Here is a 14,210-nt window from a genome sequence, read left to right on the forward strand (position 1 = left end):
GCTTTGCTATTTGCGGAGCAAAATAACTGATGATGGTCGAAGTAGAGAGGATATAAAATGTGGACTGGCAATGGCGAGGAAAGCGTTTCTGAAGAACAGAAATTTGTTAACATCGAGTATAATTTTTGTGTCAGGAAGTCGTTTCTGAAAGTATTTGTATGGGGTATAGCCATGTATGGAAGTGAAACATGGACAATAAACAGTTTGGACAAGAAGAGAATAGAAGCTTTCGAAATGTGGTGCTACAGAAGAATGCTGCAGGTTAGATGGGTGGATTACATTACTGAGGAGGTATTTAATAGAATTGGGGAGAAGAGGAGTATGTGGCACAACATGACAAGAAGGAGGGACAGGTTTGTAGGACATATTCTGAGGCATCAAGGAATCGTAGAGGGAGACCAAGAGATGAATACACTAAGCAGATTCAGAAGGATATAGGTCGCAGTAGGTACTGGGCGATGACGAAGCTTGCACAGGATAGAGTTGCATGGAGAGCTGCTTCAAACCAGTCTCAGGACTGAAGACCACAACAACAACAACATACAAATTTTTGAAGAACACATAAAATTACCACACAGTGTGGTTTTCCTGAAGTATTATGTTATTATAGTGATTGTTTTCTTTCAATGTTTGTCATCTGCTGCCATATACAACTTAATGTAGACAAATTATTTAAGAAAAATTTGCGATTTGGGAACTATTATGGCTATGAATGAAATTAATTGGTTCTAAATGGTAGGTGGTGTGTATTTGTGTGTGTGTGTGTGTGTGTGTGTGTGTGTGTGTATACATTATGTTACACCACAAAAACAAGAAATCGGACAATGGAACATTTGAAGGTGTTCCAGGCGGTTTTTTTTAATCTTTCAGTGGTGTATGTGCCATTTCGTCTGTCTGTGTGTGTGTGTGTGTGTGTGTGTGTGTGTGTGTGTGTGTGTGCGTGTGAAGTGTAGTGGCGAGAGGCTTTCCATAGGTTGGTGTTATCTAATAATTCTTTGAGGGCAGAGAACAGAGTTCCATTGCAGAGAGCTGTGTATTCATTTATTACTTGTTTTCCTTCAACTATGGCTTTTTGTATTTGATAGTTTTCTTCAGTTACTTGTTTTCGTGGACGTTTGTTGCTGCATTTGAGAATTTTCATGTCAGTATTGATGTCTGTTGGTATATGTTTCTTGTACATAAGGTGTTGAGCAAATGTGGACTGATAGGTTACTTTTTAATGCTCTTCTGTGTTCTTTGTATCTGATATTAAACGTTCTGCTTATCTGTCCTATATAAATTGATTTGCAGTCCTGATACGTTAGATGGTATGTACCAGATTTGTTGTGTTTGTCTGTGCTTGTGTTTGTTGTCCTTAGGTTTCTCTGTGTTGAGTTGTCTGGCCTGTGGGCTACTTTTTAGCCCTCATCTTTTTTTTAGTTTGCCTATTATGTGGGCTGTTTTGCTGTTGTAGGTGAGAGTGAACCACTTTTTTATTGTTGTGAGTATTTCCAAAAACATATGTATTGTTAAAGCAAACACAGACGAAAGAGCATCAGCCTCAAGATGTTTATTTCACAACCGCCGAGGAATTTCCGAGCAAGCTCTACGACAAATACTGGAACACAACAACAAAGTTGCATCAAACTATTTTAAATATAAAATTCAACAGAATTTGTCTTTCATATAATGTAATACCTAACCACATATATGTAAATGTAAACAGTACGTCACCTGCCACCCGACATGCCAAACACAAAGCCGAAATTGAGTGGCTGAAGTATGAAATGAGATACCTACATACAAAAAAGCAGGAATCAATTTGGAACAAATGAAAATTCACCTGGAACTAGGAAATCCCATCAAAATCTCTGAAATATTTAATTATATCATGAATGCTGTCAAACAAAACACCAAAAAACAAATAAAAATAAATGGAATAAACAACAACAAAAACTAAACACACTTTTAAAGAAAAATAAAATCATTATACACAAAAATTGAAAGCAAACAAACCACATATTCTACATACGTCTGGTCAAACTTAGTGGCATACAACTAACCAACAAATAAAATTTCTAGAAAAAGGCCCAAAATACAATATCAACACACACAGTACATGCATGACAGTGAAGAACCTTATCACTGAAAGTGAATAAATCATAAAACAACAAGACAGAAACAGTAATCCAGTGCAGGTCTGACAAGAGAATTAGTTGCAGAAGAATAAAGATGCATAATAAAGGAAAACAAAAACAATACATATAGATAAAGAAAAACTGCATAAGAGAAGACCTCCAAAAAAATAAAGAACAAACTTAAAATAAATGAGGCACTCATTACGAGATCAGACAATGGCAGCACCATGATAATAATAAAACAGGATGAATACAAGGATAAAACTTTAAAATTTCTGTAAGACAACAACATAACAAAGCTAACTGGTGACCCAATACAAAGATACCGGAAAACACTCAAACACTTCTAAAAAGTAGCTCACACATATTCACAAAACAGAAAGCGAAATGGCGGAAAATAGAGAGTCCCCAAGCAGCCACACTAAATAGCCTACTAAAGCTCCACAAGGAGGGCATTCTGATATGCCCTGTTGTCAATTTCAGAAGCGCACCCACGTATCACTCACCCAGAGAAATGCACACATACTTACAGAAAGATTACACATTCACGAACAACAGGAGCAAACACGACACTAAAGAGCTGATACAAAAAAATCAAAGACATCAACATACACACAAAAGCCATACTCACATTATTTAACATCACATCCATGTGGACCAATATACCCACTACAGCAACCATCATCACCATCAAACAACAATTAGAAGAACAGGCAGAAGGTCCCAAACCCCACATTAAAGAAATAACTAGCTTTTTAAAACTAATCACAGTGCAAAACTATTTATCATCTGACAATCAGTTCTACTTACAAGAAGACGGGCTTCAAATGGGATAACCAGTCAGTGGACTCCTAGCCAACATTTTTCTCCACCACATCGAAAATAAAATGTTTGAAACAGTAGTAACACCCAAACAATACCAGATAATATATTGGTATCTTTATTTAGATGACATCATATACTTTCTAGATAAAACACCTAGTCGCATCCAACAACTCCATAGTGATATAAACAAAGTCCACCCAATAATAAAATTTACCATAGAAACAAAAAATGACAAAACGTTAACTTTCCTTGATCTCACAGTATACAGACACAACAACCAGAACCAATTCTCCATATTCAGGAAAGTGATCATCACCACCACAGCCAAAAACCAACATCCTAATCATCCGATTGCACACATACTAACCAGTTTCCAATATATGCTGCACAGAGTGAACAAGACTTCACTCACTGAAACAACCATAACAATGAATTACAGACAATCAGACAAATAGCTAAAGAGAATGGATATGATACAAACTGTTTAGATAAAGTGAACCACACAATTCAAACAAAATTAAAAACGATACATAACACACAAAAACAAAAGTCTTCTCTCCAACTTACCACACACAGAACACACATATGAGCACACATAAACAAACAAGTGGTTCACTCTCATCCACAACAACTAAGCAGCTCACAGAATAGGCAACATCCTCACAAAACAAGGGCTAAAAATAGCCTACAGGCCAGACAACTCAACAAAGAAGAAACTAAGGGCAACCAACACAAGCAAAAACCAACACAACACATCTGGTATTTACCAAGTAATATGTCAGGACTGCAAATCAGTTTGTATAGGATATACAAGCAGAAACTTAAATACCAGATACACAGAACACAGGAGAGCATTAAAAAGTAACAGCTGTCATTTCACATTTGCTGAACACATTATGGATAAGAAAAATAGCCCAACAGACATCAATATCGACTTTAAAACCCTCAAATGCAGCAACAGACCACCAAAGAACTAGTAAATGAAGAAAACTATCAAATACAAAAAGCTATAGTTGAAGGAAAACAAGAGATAAATGTATAGACAGCTCTCTGCAAAGGAGCATTCAACTGTCCGCCATCTCGTTTTTACACCTTCAACTGTTCCACTGTCCGCCATCTTCTTTTCACAGTTGGTAACCGTTGAAACAGTGACAATGACAGCTCAATACACTGAACTTCACAACGAAGAAGTTGAGGAAGTGAAACATAATGTAAATACACACACATACACACACCACCTTCCACATAGAGTTAACTGATTTCATGCATAGTCATAACAGTTTCCTAATGGTAATTTTTCCTTAATTAATTAGTCTACATTACGTTTCATATGGTTGCAGACTGTGAAAGAAAACAGGCACTATAAAAACATAATACCTCAGAAATTCCACATCATGTGGTAAAAAGGAATGAATACAAAATGTTATTTGCTCTCCAAAAATTTGTAATTACGTTTTTAAAAACTAGTATTTACATGTGTACAAATGGTAAAGAACATTCTTTATAGCTATGAAATAAACACTCACTGATGATGCTGGAACTGCTGTGATACATGTTTGGGATAAAAGACCAAACTGTGTTTAGATAAAGGCGGATCCCATCCAAAAACATATGTATTTTGAGCCAAGTTTCAAACTTTTGCGTATTGATGGGAGATAATTATGGGGTGATTATTATATTATATTTTACAGTGTATAACCTTAAAAGCAATCGTATTTAACTCCTGAGAGGACATCATTTTATCGCTGAACTTGTGGTTGACCTATATATTATCCACTCTCAATCATATGGATCTATATTGGTGCCTACGGAATTCGTTTGCAACAAGATACCTTAATTTACACTTTTCATGTGTACAGTATCTGCTCCACGGTATTACTACCGACATCGGAAATCCTAGTATGGTTTTTCAGAGAAACAACCACTTGTCCCTTATGTCTTATAAGTGTGCTGTAGTACCGCTGGCAGTCTCTCAGTCGATATATACCACTTTCAAGTGCGCAGAGAGTAATATTTAGTCGGTCGTGACTGAGCTTCCGTTGTTGGCGTTGTGAGGTTAGCCGGCTTACAGAACTCCAACCCTGTGTTTCGAATAATAGATAAAACATTCATTACAGTACTTATATTCTTATATATCAGTGTTTATTAGTAAGCCTAGAAATCATTACGATGAATTCACTTTGCGTAATGATATATCGTGCCACTGAAATAACAATTGTCACAGAGTGATGTACTTCTCGCAAGTGAGAGACTGTTTGTTTACTCTTCAGACAATGTATCTTTGACTTGTTTTATTGTATGTTCTGTGACTATGTAATAAAGTGTTGTTAGACTGCTAATCGCTGCTCTACTGTGAGTCACGACATAAGAATTTGGTGCCGAAACCCGGGACTTAGGGGCACGATGGCGCACTTGGATATCTAGCTTACCTTCATTGTCACATATACGTGTCCCTAGATGGATAGCTACAGCTCATGGAAGAGACTCTCAGCTGCACGTATTCTGTGACGCATCGGAAAAGGCATATGGAGCAGCTTTGTACATTCGTACTGTCTTAGATGATGACGTCGTAACCCATTTAGTCTGTAGCAAGAACAGATTTTCTCCAAGTAAGAAGGTGGCATTGCCTCGACTCGAACTTTTAGCAGCAGTAGTTGGGACCAGACTATTGTGTTACTTTTGCCGCGCAACAGACTTTAAAATTGCCCATGCGATATTGTGGACGGATTCTACAATAACACTAAGTTGGATTCGCTGTGATCCTAACAGATGGAAGACCTTCGTTTGTAATCGGGTAACTGAGATACAAACACGCACGACTCCCATGCAATGGAAACACTGCCCAGGACCAGACAATCCTGCTGACCACCTCTCACGTGGACTCCTCGGCTACCAAATGAATTCTTTGGACATTTGGTGGCATGGGCCGCCTTGGCTTACACGCCCCCCCCCTGAATGCTGGCCAAACAACGATACTCCAACGATGGTACGACTTCCTCCCGAAGAAAAGAGGAAGAAAACGCAGAGCCAAGTTTTGTCGATATCTACGCCAACCAGCCTTTTGAACTTACTTAAATTCAGCTCATACTGGAAGCTCATTCGTATCACAGCATGGACTCTCCGTATCCTACACATCATTCGTCAGAAGAATAAATCTTCAGGAGAACTTACAGCCACCGAATTATCAGCTGCCAAAATGTATTGGATTCGAGTGGGCCAGAGAGATTCCTTCCCCAACGAATTACATGCACTTCAGAATAACTTACCACTGCCAAGAGAGTCAAAAATCGCACGATACAATCCTGTCCTAGAAGATGGACTGATACGTCTAGGAGGTCGACTGCAGTGCACTGGCCTAAATAGGGAACAAAAACATCCTGTACTCCTTGACGGTTCCCACCACTTCACACAATTGGTTATTCGAGAGACACACATCCGCCTCCATCACTTTTGTGTTCGTTCTGTACTATCCGAACTGCGAACTGAATTTTGGATCCTTAGAGCTCGTCAGGCCATCAAAAGAATCCTACACTCATGCCTCGCATGCAAGATCTTGAAGAATCCACGAGGGCAAGAGATCGTAGCACCGCTGCCACCTGTACGAGTTTCACCTGCCAAACCATTTGCTGTAACCGGAATAGACTTTGCTGGCCCACTATTCATCAAAGTGGGGAAGGAAACGCACAAGTCATATATCACTCTTTTCACATGTGCTATCACACGAGCTGTACACCTCGAACTCTGTACAGACTTGTCAACGGACAAGTTTCTTATGGCACTTCAGCGATTCGCCGGAAGACGCGGACTACCCCACACGATATATACAGATAACGCGAAAACATTCCACGCCACGAATATGGAACTAGCCCAACTTTGGAAGGCATTAACTACCACAAAATCTTATCAGTTCCTCGCCCACCACGGTATTACTTGGAAATTCATTGTCTCCCGTGCGGCTTGGTGGAGAGGATGGTGGGAAAGAATGGTGGGCACTATAAAGTGTTGCCTACGGAAGGTACTGGGACTCGCAAAGCTCACTGAGGAACAACTGAACACCACCTTGATCAGTATTGAAGCCGCGGTGAACTCCAGGCCCATCACACCAGGAGATAATTGTGATGCACTCACACCATCCCCTTTTCTGACGGGAGAAAAACTTACGACTATTCCGACGGGACGAGAGCCTTCAGCGAGCACGAATTTAACAAAGGAATTCCGACTGAGACAGCAACTCTGTGACAGTTTTTGGAACCGTTGGGTTAAAGAATACCTATTGGAGCTCCGGAACTACCATGAAGTTAAACGCCCATCGGGACGAGTCATCCCCTTTCGCCCTGGCGACATCGTGCTGATCCAAGAGGACCTTCGTCCGCGACATATGTGGAAGAAGGCCAGGATAGAAAAGGTACTACCAGGAAGAGGCGGCAGGGTAAGGAAGATAATACTCCGGACACCAGAAGGTCACATCATTAGTCGTCCTGTGCAGCTGGCCGTACCTTTGGGGGTCGACCAGGGTGGGGAGGATGTCATAGAGTGATGTACTTCTCGCAAGTGAGAGTCTGTTTGTTTACTCTTAGGACAATGTATCTTTGACTTGTTTTATTGTATGTTCTGTGACTATGTAATAAAGTATTGTTAGACTGCTAATCGCTGCTCTACTGTGATTCACGACAACAATCAACCGCGCCATGACGATTACGGAATCAAGAAACATAACATTGTTCTGTGACCGTTCTGTTTGAGAGAGGCCTATAAATCAAGTAACTACAATTCACGAGTGAATTCATTCGTGTTTCCCGTGGCGAGATCAGCTGCCAACCGCGTCGTAAAACGCATCCGCGTTTACTCGTGAAAGAGTTCGTCAGCGTCCTCATCATGAGTCAGTGTTAATTACAAGGAAACTTACCAGATACCGAAAACAGAACCGATATCCTGACGGTGACTTCCCAATACGAGATGTGCTTGTGAATATACAGTGTGAGTGAACAAAACGATAATAGGTCGCAAGGTATTAAAAATAGACCACTGTGGCTGAATTGCTAATTACAGATTCCAACTACTGCATTAGTAAAACAAACGCGAACAGTGCACAATATACATAAATCCTTAACAGAAATTTATGGTCCTTATTACGTGTACGATTACTCACACATCTGCAGTCAGTTAAACTGTTACTAGATTTTATAAATACGAGGAGAAAAAATGTGAGGCAATACTGACCCAACGACTTATCTTAGAAGATAGATTAAGGAAATGCAAACCTAGGTTTCTAGCATTTGTAGACTTAGAGAAAGCTTTTGACAATATTGACTGGAATACTCTTTTTCAAATTCTGAAGGTGGCAGGGGTACAATACAGGGAGCGAAAGGCTATTTACAGTTTGTACAGAAACCAGATGGCAGTTATAAGAGTCGAGGGGCATGAAAGGGAAGCAATGGTTGGGAAGGGAGTGAGACAGGGTAGTAGCCTATCCTCGATGTTATTCAATCTCTATATTGAACAAGCAGTAAAGGAAACAATAGAAAATTTCGGAGTACGAATTAAAATCCATGGACAAGAAATAAAAACTTCGAGGTTTGACATTGTAACTCTGTCAGGGATAGCAAAGGACTTAGAAGAGCAGTTGAACTGAACGGACAGTGTCTTGAAAGGAGGATATAAGATGAACATCAACAAAAGCAAAACGAGGATAATGGAATGTAGGTGAATTAAGTCGGGTGATTCTGAGGGAATTAGATTAGGAAATGAGGCACTTAAAGTAGTAGATGAGTTTTGCTATTTGGGGAGCAAACTAACTGATGATGATCTAAGTAGAGACGATATATAAAATGTAGACTGGAAATGGCAAGGAAAGCGTTTCTGAAGAAAGGAAATTTGTTAACATCCAGTATAGATTTAAGTTTCAGGAAGTCGTTTCTGAAAGTATTTGTATGGAGTGTAGCCATGTATGGAAGTGAAACATGGACGATAAATGGTTTAGACAAGAAGAGAATAGAAGCTTTCGAAATGTGGTGCTACAGAAGAAGGCTGAAGATTAGATGGTTAGATCACGTAAGTAATGAGGAGGTATGGAAAAGAATTTGGGAAAAGAGAAATTTGTGTCACAACTCGACTTGAAAAAGGGGTCGGTTGGTAGGACATGTTCTGAGACATCAAGGGAAAACCAATTTAGTACAAGTGGGCAGCACGGAGGGTAAAAATCGTAGAGAGAGACCAAGAGATGAATGCTTTAAGGAGATTCAGAAGGATGTAGGTTGAAGTAAGTACTGGTATATGAATAAGCTTGCACAGGATGGAGTAGCATGGAGAGCTGCATCAAACCTGTGTTGGCCCGAAGATCACAACAACAACATATAAATGTTACAACGTAGCGTCAAACGATGTACTAATTTAATAAGGCCTGTAAAGGGAGTATCATATGCTACAGATTAACTACGTTGTCTTACGTGCTACAAGCAGTACTGGTAAAGATAGCGTCAACCATCGGCGTTAATAAAATTCTGCAATTCGCTAAAGAAATACTTTACGCCATTTATTACTTATTTTTATTGTTGTGTGTCTATAATATCTTTCGGAGGAGTGGCGCACTACTGCAACTGTCTTTTTTAAGTGAACGAAATTATTGGACCAATAATCTTAATGGCCACGACTGTACCGTACCAGCTCGATTCGGTGCACTCGTCTCCCTGAGTAACCATCTGAGCAGCCGTAATAAAACAGAAATAACTTTTCCGGCGGAAGTTTTTACGTCGATACGAAATAAGTTCTGTCGTGCTGGGTGATAGACTTAAACGAATGAAGGGAAGTTCGATTTGATATGCACCAGTGAAAGAGTGAGCAGAAGTAATCTCCAAATAAATCAAAGTTTCAAGTCTTCTCCAACCCCACCCCCCCCCCCCTTTCCATTTCCTCCCATGTTGCCAAAGTCAATTTCGCGAAAGCGTGTAAGATTTCTTTTCGATCTTAAGTTTATTCTCGCCGATGCTAATAGAAAAACTTGCCCGGAAGCTTTTTAATACGGATTCCTGGAAACACGCAAACTTTCCGCAGTACATTCTTGACTGATTTAGACGCTTCAGAACTTTCTACACTGAGATTTCTCAGGACCTAATTACGTACTTTAGAAATGATTATTCGTAACAACCGAATAATGGGAAATTAGCTGGTCAACAAAGTTTTGAGTATTATGTAGTACTAAAGTCGGGTTCGTGAGTGTTGTGTGATGTGGAACCGGTCATCACATTAACGTTATTGTGATTCCATGCGGATGGAAAATAGTTTTCTTTTTTTTTGAACAACGGTAACACAAAAGCAATGAGCTTTCCGAATCACCTAGGAACTAAATAACGTGAATTATTTGTTCGCTACTGTTCATCGACGTTTACATGTGATATTTAATGGACGTGCTGTGTCATATTTCCACACGTTGGTGACGTATGATAAGTTTACCATTGATATCTCCTATTTTACACCGCAAAATATGTGGAGTTCTCACACAAAACAAAGAGACAGAAAAAATACCCATTCAGTAGTACCGGACTTCATATTAGGATCTACTTGCATCCACAAACGCCTGCATTTCTTATTCTATTGCACACAAAATTTCTACACGTCAATAGTGAGACTGCGTAGCAGGGGTGGTTGATCGTCCATTGACCCTAATGTTGTCTGTTTCGTGGTATTTTGTGGAAGCATAATGACAATGAGTGACGTCGAGTAACAACGTCACTAAAACGCCCTGTGAAAGTGTTCCTTAGTATTAGTTGCAGTCACCTAACTTTTTTCGTGACGTAGTCTGCATAAAGGTTGTTCCGAAATTCACGTTACAAATTTGTAGCACATGTAGTGCAGGAGGGAGTATATAATATTCTGAATAGAAACCAGTGTTAGAAAGTGTAACGTTTCAGATCTACAACGGTTTCAGTTCAGATGTTTAACTCATCCACTTCTGCTTGAGGAACTGATTTAGGCATGACGCAATACAATTATTAAGAAACAATTCGAAAGGAAACATAAAGCAAGCATCCATTTATCATTTAAGCACATTTGTTTGTATTAACACTCAAACGTTAAGTGTTTAGATTATTCCAAAAAAGAAAAGCACGCAGCTTACTGTACATGTAGAACATTACTGATGCATTACGGCAGTGTCTCCACGTGGTGACAACCGTCGTTGTTACAGACGTTGTACTTACGAAGCAATGTTCTGGTACACACTCTCGCTCCCGCCTGATGTCTCACCAATTTCTAGTACAGCAGCCAGAACTGCTGCCATCTGATCTTGACCTGTGTCTGTAGGAGTCTTGTAAATCAAACTTTGAACATGACCCCGCGAATCAAATTCGGCAATCGCGGCGGCCACGTGGTTGGACCCCCTCGGTCTGTCCATCTTTCACCATATCGTCTGTTGAGATGTCTCTAAACAGCACTTGAGAAATGAGGTCGTGCATCATCATGGTGAAACCACATTTCCTGACTGACACTCAGTGGCACGGCTTCAAAGTACGGGTGCAAAGCCTTTTGTAGGAAGATATAGTACGCAGAACCAGTTAGCTTGAGTGGAAGGAGGTATGGTACAGCAACATGACCGTCCAGAATACCAGCCACATGTTTTAATACAAAACCCGTGATAAATTCACTGAACATGCGTGGTTCGAGGGTTTCCGTGTGCCCAGACATCGTTGTTTCCAGAATTCTGTAGAGAGCATACATTCATTGGAAGCGGGGGTGTGTCGACGCCGCGGTGCAGAAACCACATGCAGCAGACACCGCGATGTGGAAAAATGGCTGCACACATAGCGTGTATCCTTTGTAAGTAATACGGATGTCATCGTTGCTCACGATAGTGTGGCTAACATACACTGCAAGCGCCAGTGTTCCACTACTCGTCCACGGGTTCTCTTCAACGCGATGCAGAACATCTTCTCAAAATTCGAGTGTGCGGAGCATCACGGTCCCGCTTCCTCATAGAGAGGGTCCATGTTTCTCGGAGCCGCTGCGTAACTTGGGCAAAAGTTTCGTGTGATGGCGTGCTACGTTGCGGAAAACATTCGTGATAAAGCCGAAAGAGAAGCTTTTCCGTTACCTCGAGCTTCGCCACACGCAAGGAGCGTGCTATGTATTCCGATAACGTGTACCGAAACATGTTTTTTGTATCAGAGACGCAGTGTCATTGAGTAGGTCACGCAGCAAATCGGACGTTAAATGAAATCGGGTGACCGAAATATAGAGCGTACTTCTATGCGAGATGCTTTTAATAATTTCCATAACGTAACTCGGCCTCGAAATCCTTCACTGCGCGACAACAACGGTGAAGTCACTGATGACAGTGCCACTAAAGCAGAGATATTAAATACGGTTTTCCGAAACTCCTTCACCAAAGAAGACGAAGTAAATATTCCTGATTTCCAATCAAGAACAACTGTTAAGATGGGAAACATAGAAGCAGATATTCTCGATGTCGCAAAGCAGCTTAAATTACTTAATAAAGGCAAGGCTTCCTGTCCAGATTGCATACCAATCAGGTTCCTCTCAGAGTATGCTGATACAATAGCTCCATATTTATCAGTTATATAGGGTGTTACGAAAAGGTACGGCCAAACTTTCAGGAAACATTCCTCACACACAAATAAAGAAATGTTGTTATGTGGAGATGTGTCCCGAAACGCTTAATTTCCATGTTAGAGCTCATTTTAGTTTCGTCAGTATGTACTGTACTTCCTCGATTCACAACCAGTTGGCCCAATTGAAGGAAGGTAATGTTGACTTCGGTGCTTGTTTTGACATGCGACTGTCATTGCTCTACAGTACTAGCATCAATCACATCAGTACGTAGCATCAGCAGGTTAGTGTTCATCACGAACGTGGTTTTGCAGTCCGTGCAATGTTTACAAATGCGGAGTTGGCAGATGCCCATTTGATATACGGATTAGCACGGGGCAATAGCCGTGGCGCAGTACGTTTGTATCGAGACTGATTTCCAGAACGAAGGTGTCCCGACAGGAAGACGTTCGAAGCAATTGATAGGCGTCTCAGGGAGCACGGAACAATCCAGCCTATGACTCGCGACTGGGGAAGACCTAGAACGACGAGGACACCTGCAATGGACGAGGCAATTCTTCGTGCAGTTGACGATAACCCTAATGTCAGCGTCAGAGAAGTTGCTGCTGTACAAGGTAACGTTCACCACGTCACTGTATGGAGAGTGCTACGGGAGAACCAGTTGTTTCCGTGCTATGTACAGCGTGTGCAGGCACTATCAGCAGCTGATTGGCCACCACGGGTACACTTCTGCGAATCGTTCATCCAACAATGTGTCAATCCTCATTTCAGCGCAAATGTTCTCTTAACGGATGAGGCTTCATTCCAACGTGGTAAAATTGTAAATTTTCACAATCAACATGTGTGGGCTGACGAGAATCCACACGCTACTGTGCAATGACGTCATCAACACAGATTTTCTGTGAACGTTTGGGCAGGCATTGTTGGTGATGTCTTGATTGGGCCCCATGTTCTTCCACCTACGCTCAGTGGAGCACGTTATCATGATTTCTTACGGGATTCTCTACCTGTGCTGCTAGAACATGTGCCTTTACAAGAACGACACAACATGTGGTTCATGCACGATGGAGCTCCTGCACATTTCAATCGAAGTGTTCGTACGCTTCTCAACAACAGATTCGGTGACCGATGGTTTGGTAGAGGCGGACCAATTTCATGGCATCCACGCTCTCCTGACCTCAAACCTCTTGACTTTCATTTTTTTTTTTTTTGGTCATCAGTCTACTGACTGGTTTGATGCGGCCCGCCACGAATTCCTTTCCTGTGCTAACCTCTTCATCTCAGAGTAGCACTTGCAACCTACGTCCTCAATTATTTGCTTGACGTATTCCAATCTCTGTCTTCCTCTACAGTTTTTGCCCTCTACAGCTCCCTCCAGCACCATGGAAGTCATTCCCTCATTTCTTAGCAGATGTCCTATCATCCTGTCCCTTCTCCTTATCAGTGTTTTCCACATATTCTTTTCCTCTCCGATTCTGCGTAGAACCTCCTCGTTCCTTAGCTTATCAGTCCACCTTCTCAACATTCGTCTATAGCACCACATCTCTAATGCTTTGATTCTCTTCTGTTCCGGTTTTCCCACAGTCCTGTTTCACTACCATACAATGCTGTACTCTAGACGTGCATCCTCAGAAATTTCTGCCTCAAATTAAGGCCGGTATTTGATATTAGAAGACTTCTCTTGGCCAGAAATGCCTTTTTTGCCGT

This window comes from Schistocerca cancellata, chromosome 2 (assembly GCF_023864275.1).
Source record: "Schistocerca cancellata isolate TAMUIC-IGC-003103 chromosome 2, iqSchCanc2.1, whole genome shotgun sequence".
Lineage (NCBI taxonomy): Eukaryota > Metazoa > Arthropoda > Insecta > Orthoptera > Acrididae > Schistocerca > Schistocerca cancellata.